General features: G+C 43.0%; 1 protein-coding gene across 2 annotated transcripts in view; it reads right to left on the bottom strand.

Moving 5' to 3' along the window:
- The window catches only part of DLGAP2 (DLG associated protein 2), a 738,892-nt gene that overhangs the window by 514,769 nt on the left and 201,283 nt on the right, over positions 1–22,840 (bottom strand). The gene's annotated exons all lie outside the window — the stretch shown is intronic.

Below are 22,840 nucleotides of genomic sequence, written 5' to 3' on the forward strand. Positions count from 1 at the left end.
ATTGGCATTAAAGGGTTTGTCTGGTGAAAACAAGTTATCTATTCTAAGGATAGATGATTACTTGTTGATAGGTTTAGGTCCGAGCAGCCCAATAAAGGATGAATCAATCAGCAGTTGGGCTTCCAAACTCCCATATGCTGTTTTGTAATGGGGATAAGTTCTTCTATCAGAAATAAAAATTCCTCATTCGGCCAAATCTTTGCAGGACGCCCACCAATCAGCAAGTTATCACCTATCTTGATGATTGTTATAAAAGGGTCATCCATTGAAAATAGGTTACAGGGGTGGTCCAAAGGCAAAAGAAAAGTTCATTTAAATCCCTATCTATTTATTGCTGTCATTTAAGCTTCTTTCTAATATACTTATACTAAAAATTCCCTACCTTTCCCTAACTACATTGTCTAACTACTATTCTATTTATTTGTATTCCCTGCCTTATGACAATTTGTTTGAGAATCCCAGTGCATGCTGGGATAATCAAACAAAGTGTCAGCGGGGGCAGAGTCTGTGGTCGTGACCTTAGCTTCTGTCACTTCCCTGAAGTGAAGAGTCATCATGGCGCTCTTAACAGGGATTGCTCTGTTCCTACTGTGTCCCACACTGCTCGCTCTGCACTGTGCACACTGCTTGCTCTGTTATTGGCTCAGATCTGTAATAATCTGCTGGCTACAGTGCGGTGTCTATATCCGGCATGGAGGACACCAGTGACGACATCAGCGGGGGCAGTGCTAGTCTCCTGAAGGCTGGGTAGAGACACCGCTCTGTTATAGGTTGATTACATATCTGAGCCGGTACCAGAGCGAGCGATATGCACTGTACAGATCGCACAGTGCACAGCGCAGGGAGGGACAGAGCAGCCCCTAAAATGAGCGTCATGTTGATGCCTCACTTCAGGAAGGGGACAGAGACTGCATTCACTGCTACAGACTCTTTTAATCATACTTGGAGGCTCTGGCTTGGAGTAAAGGAAAGTGCAGAAAAGTAAAAAGATAAGAATCTGCACATGTGGTCTGAGATCTGTATATTGAGGCCTGGTGTTACGGTGGTCTTGCATATAAAACCAGTATAAAAAGTCTGAAGTTTGAACATAGACAGTCTGGGGGCTGTATTACTCTGGTACCACCCAATTGATGGAACAGACTGGGTATCAATAGAACAAAGAGCTGCAGTTAATGCCTCCATAAACATCAGACTAAAGTTGCGTTGAACCCTCTAATATAGAAGCTCTCAGTCTCAATCTAATGTGTATGGCTCCTGCTACAGATGACTGTCAGGAGAGTTAAGGATTTGGCAATTTACGACTGACATTGCTTCTATTTGCTACATAAGCTGCCACTGGAGGAGTCATAGAAAACACAGAAGCACTTGGCAGTGTCTTGAATTGGGTTAAGGGAGAGATGGGCAGAGTTAGCTGCCGCCCCCCAACTAACTTTAGTGTACGGGGATATTAGGAACTGTTCAAATCTGCATCAAAGGTTCCTTTACAACTATAACATTTTAGATTTGAAAAGGCGCAAAGTTTATGTTCTCATTACAATTTTATATCACAGAAACCAATTTTACACTTTCATGGTTGTTTAAATGCAAATGTTCCTCCAGATGAAACACTAAGAAAAATGTCACACTCTCCATTGTATTTATTAACCTGAAGTATAGCTGTATATAATAAATAGATCTTTTTCATTTTGAGATTATATTTCTTTTTGACAACAACACGCTTCATCTAAAATAGAATGAAGCAATATCTGACAAGATATTACGGTATATAGCGTATAATGTTGAAACTCAGATACCATGGACTACATATAAACCAAAGCAATGTAATTCATGCCAAATATTAAAGCACTACTCCTGCATTTTATTTCTATCCCTTTGTTAGGGATCACATATGCGAGTATAATGCATTTAGTCAAATATTCACTGTTTGTCTTCACTAGCGATGGGCAAACTCACAGAAATCCGGGATCGACGAGACTAACCGGACTTAAATAAAAATTGGTTCTGACCCGGAATTCATCCTGGATATCTGGCCAGTGCCGGTACCCATATAAGTCTTTGGGGACCAGAATCTGGCACTTAAAAATGGTCGTAGAAGAGTTAGGAGGGTTAGGGCAAGCGTGCTATACTTACCGGGTTTCCAACGAGGCTGTAACTGCTTTTGGGCTACCTTCATGCATATTCAATGCTTCCCCCACCCACCAGCTGTCCTGGCATCTGTGATTGGTTGCAGTCAGATACACCCCCAGCCTGTGTGACAGCGTTTGACTGCTTGCGATCACAGACCCTATCACTATCGTGGTATAAAAATAAATAAATAAATTGGAGTAGGGTTCCAACATGTCCTGATACCCAGCACAAATAAAGCTAACGGCTACAGGCTGCAGCCCCCAGCAGAACGATTATTTTGGTTGTGTATCAAAATCAAGAAGAACCACATGAGGCTTTTTAATTAGTTAAATAAATAATTAAAACAAACAGGGTGGCGTTCCCCCTAATTTTGATACCCAGCCATGATAAATCTGACAGATGGGGTCTGGTATTCTCAAGCTCAGGAGACCCATGCTTATTGGGCCCCCCCAGCCTAAAAATAGCAGCCTGCAGCCACATTCATTAGTTGTGACAATCCCAGCACTTTAACTGGCTCATCCTGATTGCCCTGTTGTGGTGGCAATTGGGGTACTAAGGGGTTAATAATAGCCCACAGTTGCCACTGAGCTCTAGATTAGTAATGGGAGGCCTCCATTATTAATCTGTAAGTGAAAAGAAATAAACACAAACACCACAAAAAATCCTTCATTTGAAATAAAATCTCGCTCACCAATTTATTAACCCTAAAATCACCCTGGTCCTCCTTAATCAACACAGGATTAAGAAAACACTGGAAAGGTCAGTGGAACTAATGAAGAACAACCACAGAGTCAAATGTCAAGTAAGTCACATGACTGTATAAAAAGTGCATGTTAGGCTAAGTTCACACATCCGTTTTTTCCAATGAGGCACAATCCGGTTTGTGCCAGATGCAATGAATCCGTCTCAGATTGTGTAAAAACTGATGCGACGGATCTGGTAAAAAAAATGGATCAGTTTTTATTTTTTATGCTGAGAGAGAGAGACCCCATCATCACCGCACACACCCCGGCACTACCGCACGCATCATCACTGCACATACACCAGCAGTACCGCACGCATCATCACCGCACATGTAGGCACTACCGCACGCATCATCACCACACACGCAGGCACTACCGCACGCATCATCACCGCACACACCCCGGCACTACCGCAGGCATCATCACCACCGCACACACAGGCACTATCGCACACATCATCACCGCACACGCAAGCACTACCGCACGCATCATCACCGCACATGCAGGCACTACCGCACGCATCATCACCGCACAAACACCGGCACTACCGCACGCATCATCACCGTACACAGCCGGGCATTACCTCAGTGATGTTCCCGCTGACAGCGCAACTCCCTTTAGTTGCTGCGTGGATCTCCCAGGAGCGGCGGTGTTCTACTGACGCTCCTGTCAGCTTCTTGTAGCAGAGCTGAAATTGACGTGGGACCTCTGTGGATTACGTCGGACCTGGAGGGGTATTTGGGGATTTTAATAAAATGGTGAAAGAGGGTGTTTTTTGTCTTTTATTCCAAATAAAGTATTTTTTCGGGTGTATGTGTTTATTTACTTTCACTTACAGGTTAATCATTGGGGGTGTCTCATAGACGCCTGCCATGATTAACCCCTTATTACCCTGATTGCCACCGCACCAGTGCAATTCCGGATGAGCCGGGTAGAGTCCCGGGACTGTCGCATCTAATGGATGCGGCAATTCCGGGTGGCTTCTGGCTGATATTGTTAGGGTGGTGGGCTCCCCATAATGTGGAGCTTCCCATCCTGAGAATACCAGCCTTCAGCCGTGTGGCTTTATCTTGGCTGGTAACAAAATTGGGGGGAACCGCACGTCGTTTTTATTTAATTATTTATTTATTTATTTTACTGCAAGATATAGACCCGCCCGTGATTGGTTGCAGTGAGACAGCTGTCACTCACCGTGGGGGCGTGTCTGACTGCAAACAATCATGGGCGCTGGTGGGCGGGGGAAGCAGTGAATACGAGATTGAATAATGGGCGGCCGGCATTTTCAAATCACGAGAAGCCGCCAGAGCTTTGTGACAGCCGTGCAGCGCCGCGTCGGTGATCGGTGAGTGGGTGAGAGTGAGTGAATGAGTCAGTGAGTGAGTGAGAGAGAGAGAGTTTGAGAGAGAGTGAGTGAGTGAGTGAGTGATTGATTGATTTTCTGACAAGCAATGAATTTATATCACTTCTGGGCATGCTCAGAAGTAAAACCTGGAACCGGTACATGCTTCCGGCGTTGATGCATGCCACCGGATTCGGCGTGCATAGACTTTCATTATGCACCATGACGCACAGCGCCGCACCCAGTGCTATGCAGTTTTTTACCGCTGGCAAAAAACGCTCCTCTCGGCGTCCTGTGTGGCCGCTGGAGTGACGATTTTTGCCGCATTCGGCAAAAAACGGATCAATCGCAAGTACATGCGGCACAATCCGGTGCTAATAAAAGTCTACGAGGAAATCCCGCAAAGCGCCGGATTGTGCTGCACAGCAAAAACCTGATGTGTGAACATACGCTTAGAGAGGCAGCGTCTCTCAGAAGGAAATATGGTTACGTCACTAATCTGTTAACAACTGAGTCAAAAAATTCTGTATCAATTTCGGAAAAATGTTTCACAATGTGAAATTGGAAAGACTTGGAATATCCTACTAGCTACAGTACATAATATTATCAAAAGATCCAGAAATTTTTGAGAAGTCCATGTGCACAACGGGTAAAGCAGATGGTCAATATTAAATGCTCATGATTTAGGGGCCCTCAGGCTTGAACTGGTAGAGAAAAACCACTACATGGGCCCAGGAATACTTCCAGAAGTCATTGTCTGGAAACAGTTCGCCAAACAATCTACAAAGGCAAGTTAAAGTTGATTCATGCAAGGAAGCCAGATATCAACACAATCCAGAAACACTACCATTTTCCCTGGGCTAAAATGATTTAAAATGGACTAAGGCACAGTGTATAACTGTCCTTTGGTCAGTATAATCAAAATGTGAAATTCTTTATGGAAACCTGTATACTCAAGAGGAGAAGGAGCATCCTTCTTATCAGCGCACACTTCAAAAGCCTGCATCTCTGATGGTATGGGACTGCATTACTGTCTATGACATGTGCCGCATACACATCTTGAAAAGCAAACAGGTCCAAAATTGAATTTAAAAAATACAAAATTTTTATTTCATGGTCATTAAAAAGAGTTCCATCATGTCATCATGGTAAATTAGCTGGGAGTACGCATTTCGAACATGTTGCGATTAGTCTGTGTCAGTCTCTGAGAGACAGACTAAGGGGCACTTTGCACACTGCGACATCGCAGGTGCGATGTCGGTGGGGTCAAATTGAAAATGACGCACTTCCGGCATCGCATGCGACATCGCAGTGTGTAAAGGCTGGATGATACGATTAACGAGCGCAAAAGCGTCGTAATCGTATCATCGGTGCAGCGTCGGCGTAATCCATGATTACGCTGACGCGACGGTCCGATGTTGTTCCTCGCTCCTGCGGCAGCACACATCGCTGTGTGTGAAGTCGCAGGAGCGAGGAACGTCTCCTATCGGCCTCACTGCGGCTTCCGTAGGATATGCGGAAGGAAGGAGGTGGGCAGGATGTTTACATCCTGCTCATCTCCGCCCCTCCGCTCTGATTGGCCGCCTGCCGTGTGACGTCGCAGTGACGCCGCACGACCCGCCCCCTTAACAAGGAGGCGGGTCGCAGGCCACAGGGATGTCGCACGGCAGGTGAGTGTGTGTGTGAAGCTGGCGTAGCGATAACTTTCGCTACGCCAGCTATCACCACATATCGCTGCTGCGACGGGGGCGGGCACTATCGCACTCGGCATCGCAGCATTGGGCTGCGATGTCGTAGTGTGCAAAGCCCGCCTAAGAACAAGAACAACATATTCGAAACGCGTACTCCCAGCTAATTTACCATGATGTCATGATGGAACTCTTTTTAATGACCATGAAAAAAATTTTTGTATTTCTTAAATTCAATTTTGGACCTGTTTGCTGGAAAAATCGTTCTTCGATTACTGTTGCTCAGGTTTGCAGACCGTTAACTACGTGCACGGTCCAACTAGTGGTCTCAGGAACAGGGTAGCGGGTTTACCCCTTTTTCCTTTTTTTCCTCCACATCTTGAAAAGCACTATCCATTTTGAGCATTATATAGAGGTGTTAGAACAATATATACTCCCACCCAAACAATGTGTATTTCAGGGAAGGCCTTGCATATTTCAGCAAGACAATTCCAAACTACATATTGCATTCATCACTACAGCATGGTTTCGTAGAGGAACAGTTTGGGTAATGAACTGGCCACTTGCAGTCCAGGCCTTTTAGAAATAGAAAACAATTAAGGCATTATGAAATGTGAAATCCAGTGAAGAAGACTGCTGGAATCCTACATCAGACTATGTGTGTGAGGTTGTCATGTGGCTTTCACAGAGAACCTCTTCTCCCTGAATAATCTTGTAGGCGTTTAAATGTTACAGAAACTATTGACCACAGTATCCATGGGTTTAAATGGCAGGGATCAGAGTTAGCTAAGCATTATTACAGAAGGGAGTCGGCATTGAGTTACCATGGATGGTGGCTTCTGGGCCAACGTACAGAGTGGGTTGGGAAGGGATTGAAAGAATTTTTTCAAACACGTAAATGAACTGCAGATTGTTTATTTCCAATGGAGTCCTGAACAGTGAAACAGCATTCCCACCCCCATATGGTATATGGTAAATATTGAACCATGCAGCTTTTGGAAACAAGCAAGTGGAGTAGAATGGAGATGATGTAGCATAGGATTTTCCTAGCATTGCCGACCCTTGATTCTGGTGAATAATGAAGGTCACTTTGGTTAGATTCTCATTAGACATTGATGGTATATCCCAGCAATACATTGCCATTGTCTGTACTGAGACAATCCTTTCAAGTGAGTTTATGATGGAGAAAAAATTCCAGAGGTTAATTAAGCATTCAGACCTAAAATGATTTTTCTTACAAGAATATCTTACTTTCTTTCAGTTGCTCATTGAGGCTGTCATCGACACATATTTGAATCAGTGACAAATGATTCTGGTGACACAATGTAATAACTTCACAAAAAGATGGGGGAGTTAGATCATTCATCTAAATGATAAGTTAAGAAGATAAATTTTAGTTTCAATTATGTAAATTCTAAACCGTGACTTTTTGGCACTATTTTAAATATAATGTTGTCCTGTCAGGGTAGAAATTCAAAAAATAAGGCATTGGATGGAGTTAACATGTATATATCTATAGTCAGAAGACTCCTCCTTTCTAATATGAAATCAGCATATAATTACATAGCAATGTATCTGCAGCAAGACCAAGTGGTCATGTGACCACATGTATGTGATTGGCATACTTCTTGACACATTCCAACTAAACGTGCACTGCCTTGCTCATATCATTTGTATTAAGCAAGGCCGCGCACATCTAGATGGACTGTGGCCGGAAGTATGCAATCACATACTTGTGTTGTAGTCACATGTCTCACCGCAGACACTGGAGACTCCTGACAGTGTACGGTGCATGTATTTTAGATGGGCTCGGTACTCGTGTACCGAGTGTAATGGAAATCAATGGGGAACTTTATTCCATTATACGAGTACTCGGTAGACGAGTCGCTCCCATCCAATCGTCTGCTTGTTATGAGCAATGAACACCCAAGGATATGGCTGTGTGTGTTCATCGCTAGTGAGAGCTCAACGTATTAAGGATACGGCTCCTAGTTGTTGGAACATACCGACACCAGGCTAAGCACATATCTCTTTAACTTGAATTATGATTTGGATTAACACAATATAAAAGCTTCTCAGCATTTTTTTTGTTACATTTGTTTTTATTTTAAGACTATAAAGTGTTAATTTAAGTGATTTAAAATGTCAGTGTATTATTATTTTTTGCAATATAGTTGATATTTCTGCAATATATCATGTGACTGCATAGTACCATGTATCTAAATACAGTTCTTAAACTAAGTAAGATTATACAGTTCTGATCTAATAAAAGCATTTCTTGAAATGTACTTGCGTTAGTTAAACAATATACCATATTTTGCGTTTATAAAGTGCACCTGATTATAAGGCGCACGTAGATTTTATAGGAGGAAAATAAATATTTTAGCCAAATAATATTAGAATACATTTAATACAATTAAAAAAATATAATTGTAATGGTGGTGGTGGGGAATCTGTAGATGAGACACTGTTATGAAGGATCTGTGTGGCGCTCCTGAAGCTTAAGTCGCCACAGAGGTACTGCACCTCAGCCAGAGATGTGGTATTCCATCCTGGGTAAGAAGGAGATCAAAGCTGGTTCACGCAAAAGCACAACACCCAGGGTCAGAAACACTTCATCAGATATGGCAGAGAGCATGATTATACCCAAAGCCAGGCTGGGGGGTGGAGTCTTAGGAGTGGAAACAGAATAGTATAAGTGGGAACACAGTGTGAAGTGTGGGGTCGGAGAGTGAGGAGCAATGGAGGAGCTAAGACCCGAGGCCTGGAGCTGGTACCGCTAAGCCCGGGCACAGTCAGAAGGGATCCTACAGAAGTAGGAGTTAACCTTCCGTGGCCTTGTTCCACATATATTCTACAGGTGGATGGACTTGGTCGCAACACGGGGACTGGTCCCTAGGCTAGAGGAGAAAAACCTACGGGCTCCGCTAGCAAAACCAGCGGCTGATGTGACTTCAAGCATCGCAGTCACACACCGCACACAAATTCGCTGGAAGGTGACCCAAAAGGACCAATGGATAGAGCTTCATGCCACCCCAATAGGGTCCATGGGCACTGGCACAAGGTTCAGTGAGCGAGGGCGCAAGGCAGAAGGGCAACGCAAGTGCAGAGACAACCAGGAAAGAGGCATTTAAGAAAGGTGCACTGGATTCGACCTCCAAACTACCTGGGATTGGCTGGAGCCCATCACAGTGAATCCTGAAACTCCAAAGGCGGTCCCTGGCGTGTATATAATCTTGGAACCAGCTACAGTGAGTAAAAACTTTGAGACTGCATCACCTGCGCCCGCTATCATAGACTACTACCACCCCCATCAGCCCTGGGGCCCAGCTCTGCTTGTGGAGAGCTATACCATCTAATCTGCGTCACTGACTGCCCCAGAGGCCCCCATCCCGCAGCGGCGGCACTTCACTTGCCGCATACCACAGGTGGCGTCACGAACTACCATCCCAATCATCCATTTATTCCCCTTTCTTTTTGATTAACACTGCTGGGGTCACAGAGCCGGGCCACGCCACTGTGGCGTCCCAAGAGCAAAACCGCTGCATTGCAAGGAGTAAACCCCAGGTCCCAGTGCGGGCGTGTCGCCTGCATTTCTCATTTTAGATAACCTCCTCCTCCCCCCCTTGCAAATACAGACCTCTGATCTGAGGTCTGCAATTACAAGTGATGGGGGTATCTGATCTGAGGACTGTAATTACAAAGGAGCGGGGTATCTGATCTGAGATCTGCAGTTACAAGGGAGCAGGGTATCTGATCTGATGTCTGCAATTACAAGTGAGGGGTCTATCTGATCTGAGGTCTGCAATTACAAATAAGTGGGGTATCTGGTCTGAGGTCTGTAATTATAAGGGAGCGGGGTATCTGATCTGAGATTTGTTATTACAAGGGAGTGGGGTATCTGGTCTAAGGTCTGTAACTACAAGGGAGTGGGCTATCTGGTCTGATTCTTGCCACATGCTGCGCTATACTGTCATATGATGTTGTGTAGCATCAAGTGACAGCGTGCACCTACATGCAGTCCTGTTATGATTCAGGGACCGAGGACGACCAAAAAAATGCAGAAACCCAAAAAGTAACTAGAGTGGCTGGAACCTTAACGAACTGCAGACCTAATCCTGACACACAACTAGAAGTAGCCATGGGACGAGCCTACGATGACCTAGTCGTCTTGACACAGCCGCAGAACTAAATATTCTCACAGATAGAAATATAATAAAAGCTAATCTGCCTCGGAGCAATGCCCAAAGATATAGATAACTCCCCACATGTAAAGACTACGGTGATGTAGGAAAACACAATACAAAGCTAGAAAAACAGGTTCAGCAAAGGTGAGGTCCAAACTATCTACAGCCGTAAAAACCCTAAAAAATACCAACACGTCTGATATGGAAAAATCCTGAGACCAAATGGCCTTTCCCCCACTATATCAGCACTCTGATGTTACTGGGATCCAAAAACACTAATATAGATGAGGGACTGAATTAATACCAAGCATGACAAAACACAACACATTGCAGAATTATGGAGCTGGGTATACAGACACTTCCAGCAGGGAATGATCCAATTCCACCAGGAACTCCACACAAGAAAAATAGGAATCAAGCATTATTATCAAAGCAGAAAAAACAACAAGAAAGTGGAAACAATAAGCAGAGGTACAAGACCAACTTATCTGAGAGGAGATCTGGTATAGAGCAGGGCTGGTTTCAGAACGTCCTTAACACACAGGATTTCCATTGAGCACCGGCAAGTAACAGGAAAAAACTATTCAGCTATATAGCCCAATATGGGAGACCTGATTGCCAGTCTTCCACAGGTGTGTGGCTTTCATTCCACAAATCAACTGCACTGCCAGCACTGACCACAAGAGGGAGCCCCAAACTGGAAAATGTATTCACAACACACTCCGTCCTGCCATTGAGCGCAGGCAGGATGCAAACTGCAAGGCGCCTAGGAAGAACACCAGGGGAGGGTAAGTATGAGACTTCCGCGCTTAGCTGTTCTCACTGCCTGGCACAGCTATGTACCTTCACCACTGCTCCTCTGGGTCAATCAATGGTGCAGACAGACGCAAGTTCACTGCCGGGCAGTGGGGAAGCAGGCCGCATCCCCTGTGTTCCACTGACCGCATCCTCTGTGGCCCATGCCCTCCCCACTACCCAGCACCTCCGCTTTTTAAGAAGCACTGCGTTTTTTCAACCCACTTTAGGGGTGCGTCTTATAAAGCACAAACTATGGTAAATCATTAACAGCTATAGCCCCATAATACACATAATGGGGATGTCAGTTGCTTATATGTGCAAAATGATTAGGAAAATGTATTAATATTATATTTTTATTTTCATTTTTTTTTATATTGTTTCTTCATTATATAGAGTTGAATTTATATTCCTGTCCTGAAGTACATTAACAGGATATACACTGTACATATTCTTATGAATAGTATTGACATTGAGGATGTAACAGGAATGATAAAGTAGTTTCCATAAATAAAGTGTCATTGCTGGGAATCTAGTACTCACATTATTACATGGATAATTATCTTTTTGAAGCTAAAATGGAATCACTACATTGATATGAATCTATATACAGTTAAAGAGAGTCTGCCACCCCCAAAAGGCTAATTAAACCACAAATACAGATTGTAAGGGATTTAGCACCAAGAAAATCTCATCAGTAGTATAGATAGTCGTCTAGTTGTCAGAAAAAAAGTATATTTATTTTGTATGAAAATGAGGGGGCTTCAGAGCTGCCGATTGAGCTCAGACTTGAGCGCTGTCAATCCAGATATGACAAAGTGCTTAGTATGCACCTTGAGGGGGCATAATGGTGCATTAAGCCCAAAGTTACACCAAATTCCGTCATTTCCAAACAAAATAAATATTTTTTTTCTGGTAAACCACTAAAATCTTTACCACAGACCCGTATAATTGGTTTAATTACTCTGTTTGGGATTACATACTGCCTTCAACCCATTAATGACTAATGGGGGAGAAGCTCTGCGTCACTGATAAAGTAGGTGCTCAAGGAAAAAATGACATAGAAAGAAGGACAACCACGGCACACTACAACTCCCAAGAAAAGGCAAAAATGCGATGATTTAGTATGCAATTTCTTTTTATTAATCAAGTTTTCAGTGTCTTTTTTGCGTATATGTGTTTGGTCCTTCACATAGAACACACGTACAGCGGCGGTTTGGTCACGGCCACATGCTCCTCCGGTTACACCGGCTTCACTCCTCCATTTGTGCCTGACATAATAGAGTAGCCCTATTCCTCTATCATATACTGGTCTGCTTACCAGCTGCCACAGTCCACATATTCTACTGCAATCCTGCAGGATCTAATAATAAGCGCCATTTAATGGCTACTGCCCTGTGTCAATGTAACCTAACATACGCTGGCCTTGTATGACACCATACTAATAGGTTTGGACTCCATAGTACATTCGACTATCACACCCAACATAGAGCCCTTGAGTCTGCACAAGTGCCTTTGATGCAATATACCTTTATCACCATATGGTATTCAAGCAATCACAGTGAAGGTTATATGAAACTCCTTCCATTTTTCTAGTTACCGGCATTCAGCCGAGTGTCTTCATACACTTGATATTACATGATAATAGTCCAGTGTGACGAAGGCCAGGAGGCCGAAACGTCAATTGTTTTTGGACCAAACACATATACGCAAAAAAAGACACTGAAAACTTGATTAATAAAAAGAAATTGCATACTAAATCATCGCATTTTTGCTCTTTCTTGGGAGTTGTAGTGTGCCGCGGTTGTCCTTCTTCCTTAACGACTAATGACCTTGCCTTTGATGCAAACTTACACACCGAGCACACATCTTTCCCTGATATTATTTCTTCTATATACAGCAATGCTATGGCATATAGAACAGTGATCATAATATTGCTGGTTCACATCCCCTAAAGGGACTCTTAAATACAGTACAAAGTAGAAAAAAATGTTTTAAAAAGATGAAAAAAACACACAAATATTCAAAAGTTAAATTCACCACATTAAACATTGAGAAATAAAAAAACAAAAACACATTTAGTATCACTGAATTTGTAAATGTCCGATCTATCAAAATAAAATAAATCAATCCGATCGGTAAATGGTGTAACAAGAAAAAAAATCTAAATTGCAGTTTATTGGCAGCTGCAAAACAGAAAAGAAAATAGTAAAAAAAAATCAAAACATTGCATATACCCCAAAACAATATCAAGAAAAACATCAGATCAGGACACAGAAAACTAGTGATGGGCGGATCCGGACTGTAAAAGTCCAGATCTGCGCGGTTTCAAACGTATCTGAGTGCCGGGCCCGGAATTCTCAAGGAATTCCAGCTAATGATCTGGATCTGGCACTCAGGTAAAAAAAAAAGAAAAAAGAAAAATAAAGAAAAAAAAAATTAATAAAGCAAGCGGCACTATACAGTTAGGTCCAGAAATATTTGGACAGTGACACAATTTTCGCGAGTTGGGCTCTGCATGCTACCACATTGGATTTGAAATTAAACCTCTACAACAGAATTCAAGTGCAGATTGTAACGTTTAATTTGAAGGTTTGAACAAAAATATCTGATAGAAATTGTAGGAATTGTACACATTTCTTTACAAACACTCCACATTTTAGGAGGTCAAAAGTAATTGGACAAATAAACCAAAGCCAAACAAAATATTTTTATTTTCAATATTTTGTTGCGAATCCTTTGGAGGCAATCACTGCCTTAAGTCTGGAACCCATGGACATCACCAAACGCTGGGTTTCCTCCTTCTTAATGCTTTGCCAGGCCTTTACAGCCGCAGCCTTCAGGTCTTGCTTGTTTGTGGGTCTTTCCGTCTTAAGTCTGGATTTGAGCAAGTGAAATGCATGCTCAATTGGGTTAAGATCTGGTGATTGACTTGGCCATTGCAGAATGTTCCACTTTTTTGCACTCATGAACTCCTGGGTAGCTTTGGCTGTATGCTTGGGGTCATTGTCCATCTGTACTATGAAGCGCCGTCTGATCAACTTTGCGGCATTTGGCTGAATCTGGGCTGAAAGTATATCGCGGTACACTTCAGAATTCATCCGGCTACTCTTGTCTGCTGTTATGTCATCAATAAACACAAGTGACCCAGTGCCATTGAAAGCCATGCATGCCCATGCCATCACGTTGCCTCCACCATGTTTTACAGAGGATGTGGTGTGCCTTGGATCATGTGCCGTTCCCTTTCTTCTCCAAACTTTTTTCTTCCCATCATTCTGGTACAGGTTGATCTTTGTCTCATCTGTCCATAGAATACTTTTCCAGAACTGAGCTGGCTTCATGAGGTGTTTTTCAGCAAATTTAACTCTGGCCTGTCTATTTTTGGAATTGATGAATGGTTTGCATCTAGATGTGAACCCTTTGTATTTACTTTCATGGAGTCTTCTCTTTACTGTTGACTTAGAGACAGATACACCTACTTCACTGAGAGTGTTCTGGACTTCAGTTGATGTTGTGAACGGGTTCTTCTTCACCAAAGAAAGTATGCGGCGATCATCCACCACTATTGTCATCCGTGGACGCCCAGGCCTTTTTGAGTTCCCAAGCTCACCAGTCAATTCCTTTTTTCTCAGAATGTACCCGACTGTTGATTTTGCTACTCCAAGCATATCTGCTATCTCTCTGATGGATTTTTTCTTTTTTTTCAGCCTCAGGATGTTCTGCTTCACCTCAATTGAGAGTTCCTTAGACCGCATCTTGTCTGGTTACAGCAACAGCTTCCAAATGCAAAACCACACACCTGTAATCAACCCCAGACCTTTTAACTACTTCATTGATTACAGGTTAACGAGGGAGACGCCTTCAGAGTTAATTGCAGCCCTTAGAGTCCCTTGTCCAATTACTTTTGGTCCCTTGAAAAAGAGGAGGCTATGCATTACAGAGCTATGATTCCTAAACCCTTTCTCCGATTTGGATGTGAAAACTCTCATATTGCAGCTGGGAGTGTGCACTTTCAGCCCATATTATATATATAATTGTATTTCTGAACATGTTTTTGTAAACAGCTAAAATAACAAAACTTGTGTCACTGTCCAAATATTTCTGGACCTAACTGTACATATTGAGCCTCCAGCGTGGCTGTATCTGCTCCCGCGTCCTCTTATTCTTCTTCTGGGGCCGCTCATTAGGCTCATACAGATTCACTGCTTTCTTTGCCCATCAGCATCTGTGATTGGTTGCAGTCAGATGCACCCCCACACTGAGTGACAGCGTGTCTGACTGCTTCCAATCACAGACCCTGTCTGCAGGTCTACAGCGTACAGTAAAAATAAAATAAACAAAATTGGCATAGGGTCCCCCCATATTATGATACCCAGCATAGATAAAGTCCACGGCTACAGGGTGCAGCCCCCAGCTGTGCGCTTATTTTGACTGTGTATCAAATTAAAAGGAATCGTATGCGTCTTTTTTTTTAATTATTTAAATAAATAATTTAAAAAACAGTGTGCGCTTCCCCCCCATTTTGATACACAGCCATGATAATGCCCGACAGATAAGGGCTGGTATTCTTAGGCTGGGGATGCCCATGGTTATCGAGAGCCCCCAGCCTAAAAATAGCAAAATGTTACATCAAAAATCCCTATATAAGGAGTCATGCTAACAGTTATACATTTCAAAAAGACCAACTCGGAATGGTGAAAGGCAAAGCCCCATCTGTCAAGGTCAACAGTGGCACAAGAAAAACACAAGAACTTATAAAAATATATGTTTTATTACTTGCAAAAATTAAAATAATATCTTTTACATAACTAAGGTTCGTGTGCAAAATATAAAGACAGAGTTTTCCCCAAGAAGGCTATACAAAAAAAAATCTAAAATTTGGAACCCTGCCCTGCAGGATAACCAGTTGCAAAATGAGTTACCTGCTAGTTACCTGCTAGAAAACTTACTACATTTGCAGGCTTTGCAGACTGGAGTCCCCCAGCCTAAAAATAGCAGAATGCAGCCGCCCAGGATTGTCGCATGCATTAGATGTGAGAATACCAGCACTCTACCCGGCTCTTCCCGATTACCCTGGTGCAGTGGCAATTGTGGTAATAAAGGATTAATGGCAGCCCACAGCTGCCACTAAGCCTTTAAATTAGTAATGGGATGTGTCTATAAGACCCCTCATTACTAATCTGTATGTGAAAAGAAATAAACACAAACACCAAAAAATCCTTTATTTGGAATAAAAGACAAAAAATCACAATCTCTTTACCACTTTATTAACCCCTGAAAACTCCATGCAGGTCCTTCGTAATCCATACGAGGTCCCACGATGATTCAGCTCTGCTACATCGGAATTTACAGCGCGCAAGCATGGAACATGTCCGCATGCTGTAACTGCAGGCAGAAACTGAGCCGTGATCACTGGTGACGTCACTCAGATAAGTTGCGGTCACAGCTGGAAGGTTCCCACGATCATCCACCTGTGACCACAGGTAACCTGACCTCAGGTGGAGGCACTTAGTTTAATGAAGTACCCTGAGGTTAGGTTACCTGCGGTCACAGGTGGAAGACCGTGGGGTGCATCTGACAGCAACCAATAACAGATGCCGGTGGGCTGGGAAAGCAGTGCAAAACCATGAAGGCTAATGTAAGGCGGTCACAGGAGCATTTACAGCCAACCCAGAGCCTTGGTAAGTATAGAGCGCCTGCTCCTATCCCCCTACCCTTTCTACCACCATTTTTAATTGCCAGATTCTGGTCCCCATAAACTTATATGGGGAATGGAATCCGGCCAGATACCCAGGATCAATTCCAGGAATTTTTTTAACATCTCCTTAGGTCCGCCATTCCCGGGTATCGGCGAGTCCGCCCATCACTAGTACGCAGACATCTCCATATCCCAAAAATGGAAAACGTTACAACTCTCAGAATATTGTGACACAAGCAACATTTTTTGTTTCTAAATTTCTGATTTTTTTTTTCACCACTTAAATAAAACAGCAACTATACATGTTTGATATCTACATAATGATACTGACCTGGAGAATAATACTGCCTGGTCAGTTTTAGGGTAAAATGAACAGTGTAAATAAAAAAACAAAAAAAACAATTGCAGAATTTTACTTTTTTGCTATTTCACCCCAATTTTTTTTCCCGCTTACCATTACATTATATGATAAAATGAGTGGTGTCATTCAAAAACTCAAATCATGCTGCAAAAAAAGAGCTATATTAATGGAAAAATAAAAAAGTTATATCTCTTGGGACAAGGAAAATAAAAAAATAAAAATGAAAAATTGTCCTGTCCTTAAGGGGTTAAAATAAATCCATTTGGATCATTACACCAGATGGTGAAAGTGCTCAGTTTGTCATAAATTATAGAAATCAGCAAGAGAATAAGAAAGCAGTACATAAGCCAGAGTCAAAGTAACAAATGATAAAGGATACCAAAAGGCTGCTTTACACGCAGCAACATCGCTAGCGATGTCGTTCGTGAAAGCACCCGCCCCCGTCGTTTGTGTGTCACGGGAAAATCGCTGCCCGTGGCGTACAAAATTGCTAGTACACGTCACACACACTTACCTTCCTAGCGACGTCGCTGTGGCCAGCGAACAGCCTCTTTTCTAAGGGGGCGGTTTGTGCGGTGTCACAGCGACGTCACACGGCAGGTGTCCAATAGAAGCGGAGGGGCAGAGAGCAGCCGCATGAAAGTCACGCCCACCTCGTTGCCGGAGGACGCAGGTACGGTGTTGTTCGTCCTTCCTGGGGTGTCACACGTAGCGATGTGTGCTGCCTCAGGAACGATGAACAACCTGCGTCCAAAATCAGCAATGACATTTGGGAAATGAACGACGTGTCAACAATCAACGATTTGGTGAATATTTTGCAATGTTAGCGGTCGTTCGTACGTGTCACACGCAACGACGTCGCTAACGAGGCCGGATGTGTGTCACGAATTCCGTGAACCCAACGACATCTTGTTAGCGATGTCGTTGAATGTAAAGCCCCCTAAAGTTAGTAAAAGGGAAGAATAAAGACTTTTTTCTAAAATACGCTTGATATGTCCAAAAATTCTTGACTTTGCATCATAGAACGGCTCATATGCATTAAATTCAATTCATTTAAAATTCGAATGTCAGGTTTTATGAAATAAACAAAAAAAAATTCAATTTGCAGTAAATCAGTTCCAATTGCTTTAAAAAAAAGTGTGTAACGCTGTGATGTCTCCTATACCTGTTATCCAAACCCTTTCAAGCTCTTTAGCACAAACATGGCCTTGGATATGTAAAAGTGACCACAGGACAGGGTAGTTAGCAACAGCTCATTTAATAACATAGCCCACTAAAAACCAATTCAAAACTATCCCTCTTAGTTATTTGTGATCAGACTGACAACGTCCAGCTGTGATATGCCATATATTCCATAAAGCCCTCCACTACAACCACAATAATTCACTTGACAGGCAAAGTAGGCTAACTGTAACCTGCGTTTTGTACTACTATAGACTGGACGGCTGGTGCTAATGTTTGTGTTGATACTTCTGCTGGTGCTACTGGCTTTGAAATACTTAGCCATGGTAATGGTTTTATTTTTCTTTTACACTACCAAGTTATTGCCATTGCCTCCTTCTCTTTTAACATACATTTTACACCATATTATCATTGAGCCTTGACAATCCCTTCAACTCAAATTATTAGATCCTTGCCAAAAAAGTCATAGCAAGAAATCTTATTTCTGTTTTTTGTTGTTTTTTTTTTTTTTTTCTTTTCAAAAATGATGTGAAAGTTTTGCTAGGGTAGGTACAAATCCAGAACCTGCATTGGTGTGGTGTGTACAGATGTAAAATTTAACAAGTACAGCAAATGGACAAAAAAATTGCTTGCAGCACACAAATTTTATGAGGTAGTTGCAGTTAATTGTTTGGATTTTGGGGAATTTTGCATACCAGCTCTAACTGATATTGATTTGAGTTTTTGTTTGTGTAAAAATATTGTGCTGCCTTGCTGCTGTTTTCCATTGCATTATTAATTAAGAAAAAAAAATGTAATTGTAATTGAAATGCAACAGAACCAAGATTACTAGATTAATACAGGAACATAACCAAGCAAACTCCATTAATACAGTAAGGTATAATAGATATCATATATAGATATGGTATAGAACCAAGATATGGTAACAGAACCAAGCTTACTATATAAATACTACAGTACCAAAACTGAGCTTTCTATATAGATGCAAAGGCAAAATCAAGCTTACTACTGAGATGTGGGAACAACATAATGTCAGAATTAGAAGTCTGTGGATTTGAAATTGCAAATCATGTTCATAGTTTTGCCTAATTCATAAAACTGCAAGTTATGTTCACAAAAACTGTACAATATACAAGAGATATGTACCGTATTTTCCAGTGTATAAGATGACTGGGTGCATAAGACGACCACCAACTTTTCCAGTTAAAATATAGAGTTTAGGATATCTAATATATAAAGCTGAGTGTATGTGTGTATGTACAGTATCTGTGTATGTGTGTATGTACAGTATCTGTATGTGTGTGTGTGTGTGTGTGTGTCTGTGTATGTCCGCTAAAGGAATCCGCACCGTCACATTTACAAAAGCGAAATTTTGCACAGACGCCTCATGTGACCCAGGAAGCATCGTAGACTATGTTTGTCAGAAAAATGTAACCCCGTGCTTGTCAGTTAGTCTCTAAAATCCTGCCACCATTAAACTGAATGGAGGTGGGAGCTATAGGTTATTAATAGCAACTGTCAGTGATTGCTATAGGAACAAAATAAACTGTTAGTTGAAGCTTATGCGTGAGGTTATATGATGTCGGTGGAGAGATGGATAGAGAGACAGAAAAAGACAGACAGACAGAGACACAGACAGAGACAAATGGGGAAAGAGACAGATAAACGAGGAAAGAGACAGACGGGCAAAGAGACAGACGGGCAAAGAGACAGCCCTGGAAAGAGACAGATGGGCAAAGAAACACACCTGTAAAGAGACAGATGGGGAAAGAGACAGACGAGGAAATAGACAGCCCTGGAAAGAGACAGATGGGGAACTAGACAGATGGGGAAAGAGACAGACCTGGAAAGAGAGAGACGGGCAAGGAGACAGACCTGGAAAGAGACAGACGGGGAAAGAGACAGACGGGGAAAAAGACAGCCCTGGAAAGAGACAGCCGGGGAAAGAGACAGCCGAGGAAAGCGACAGCCCTGGAAAGAGACAGCCCTGGAAAGAGACAGCCCTGGAAAGAGACAGCCCTGGAAAGAGACAGCCGGGGAAAGAGACAGCCCTGGAAAGAGACAGCCCTGGAAAGAGACAGATGGGCAAAGAGACAGACGGGCAAAGAGACAGACGGGCAAAGAGACAGACGGGCAAAGAGACAGACGGGCAAAGAGACAGACGGGCAAAGAGACAGACAGACACACACATAGAGACAGACACAGAGATAGAGAGAGACAGACAGACACAGAGATGGAGACAGATAGACTGGTACAAATACAAACAGATAGAAATAGTCAGACAGAGACATAGACACAGACAGACAAGGAAAGAGACAGACAGAGAGACAGACAGACCGTGACACACAGACAGAGACTGGGAGAGAGACAGAGAGAGACAGTTACTATCCCGGGTACTACAGCTAGTATCCTATATACTCCAGTGTAAGCTGACCAGAGTAATATCCCCATTGTGTAGTGATGTCCCCTGCTGTAATGTCTCCATTGTATAGTAATGTTCCCTGCTGTAATGTCTCCATTGTTTAATAATCTCCCCTGCTGTAATTTCCAGTGCAGTAATGAGCCCATGGTTTAATAATGTCCTCTTGCTGGTTCCCTTCTGTACCCTATATGCCGTTGTTTACATACAATAAAAGATATTCTCACCTCTCCTCCGTGCCCGTGCTGCCTCCAGCTGCCCCTTGCAGTCCGCAGGCACACAGACTCCTCCGTGATAGCGCGAATGAAGCGGCCGCTGCAGGATGTCGTCATAGCTTTACTAAGGCTATGTGCACACGCGTTTTTTTCAGCTCGGAAAAAAACGCACCTTCTGGCAGAGGGGAGAATTGTAAACAATGCGTTTTGGGAAAAACGCATAAAAAATGCATGCGTTTTTCGTGCGTTTTTCGTACGTTTTTCATGCGTTTTCCATGCGTTTTTCGTGCGTTTTCTTCAGGTGTGTTTTTGACTACATGATCCAGGGACAGTGCCACCGTACATCCAGTACACAGTGCCAGCCTTCCTGCAGAGATGTGAGTGTTGTCCACGGGAGAACGCAGCAGCCCATGCCCACGATTTGGGTTCAGGCTGCTGTGGAGCTCTATGCTACCTGCAGAGAACACTCTTGTCTCCGCAGCATAAATTGACATGCTGAGGCTCAGGAAGCTGCGCCACAGGTCAGTTTATGCTGCGGAGAAGAGAAGCACAGTGGGCACGGGATTTCTAAAATTCCTTCCACTGTGCTTCTACTGCACAACGCAGCGTTATGGACACAGGGAAAACACTCTGCACCCATAACGCTGCAAACCCTGATTGTGGGTATCCATTGTCAGAACAGTCAAGGGATTATTCTTAGCTGCCGGCTTTGGGGGGCAGAGAGCTCCCAGCCTGGAAAACACAAAGGACACTAACATGTGGTCATCAGAAGTGGTAAGTTTTTGTTTGAGATATTTGGCAGTATGTCAGCACCTGATAGCAATTAGTATACGTGGTCTGTATATATATCCAGGTCACAACTTGTGCCTCAGCCATGCCTCTTACATCACTGCACACTCTGTGTCGTCACTTGGGCATTGCATGTCATGCTAACGACATATGGCGAGCAGTAATGTTAGTCACTGAGGCCCAGCCAGAAGCCAAAAAGAATGAGCCCAACCGGGAAAAGAGAAAAAAAAGGTGCAGAGGACTGTAATGCTGGATGTAGGGTGGTAGGACAGGTGAGCAATAGGGTATTATTATTATTATTATTTGTTTTAACCCTTTGTCTGATCATTTACAAAAATGGCAGTCGCAGCTAGCCACCATATTTCTGAATTAGCACTGAGCAAATTGCAATAAAAACCCAAAACAATGTATTGTGGAGAATTTTCTTTGTTTTATTAGGCTATGTGCACACGATGCTTTATTTTCAGCGCGGAAAAAAAACGCACCCTCTGGCAGAGGGGAGAATTGTAAACAATGTGTTTTGGGGGAAAACGCATCAAAAACGCATGTGTTTTTCGTGCGTTTTTCATGCGTTTTTCATGCGTTTTCCATGCGTTTTCTTCAGGTGCGTTTTTGACCACATGATCCAGTGACAGTGCCACAGTACATCCAGTACACAGTGCCAGCCTTCCTGCAGAGATGTGAGTGTTGTCCACGGGAGAACGCAGCTGCCCATGACCACGATTTGGATTCAGGCTGCTGTGGACTTTCTCTATTCTACCTGCAGAGAACACTCTTGTCTCCGCAGCATAAATTGACATGCTGAGGCTCGGGAAGCTGCGCCACAGGTCAGTGTATGCTGCGGAGAAAAGAAGCACAGTGGGCACGGGATTTCTAAAAATCCTTCCACTGTGCTTCTACTGCACAATGCAGCGTTATGGACACAGGGAAAACACTCTGCACCCAAAACGCTGCAAACCCTGATTGTGGGCACACAGCCTAAAATGTGTCAATGGATGTCAAACATATATATAACGTCCCACCCCCCTGCATATTCTAAGCTGGCGCCCTTTAGTGCCTTTCATGTGGCACTAAAGGGTGCCTAGCCTTGTATTTAGCCCAAAAAAAAAATAATTAAAATAAATGACGTGGGGTCCCCCCTATTTTTGATAGCCAGTCAGGGTAAAGCAGACAGCTGTAGCCTGCAAACCACAGCTGACAGCTTCATCTTGTCTGGTGATCAATTTGGAGGGCTCCCCAAGCTGTTTTTTTTTTTTATTTATAAATAATTAAAAAAAAAACGTGTGGTCCCCCCCAA

The sequence above is a fragment of the Anomaloglossus baeobatrachus genome, chromosome 3 (assembly GCF_048569485.1).
Source record: "Anomaloglossus baeobatrachus isolate aAnoBae1 chromosome 3, aAnoBae1.hap1, whole genome shotgun sequence".
Classification (NCBI taxonomy): domain Eukaryota; kingdom Metazoa; phylum Chordata; class Amphibia; order Anura; family Aromobatidae; genus Anomaloglossus; species Anomaloglossus baeobatrachus.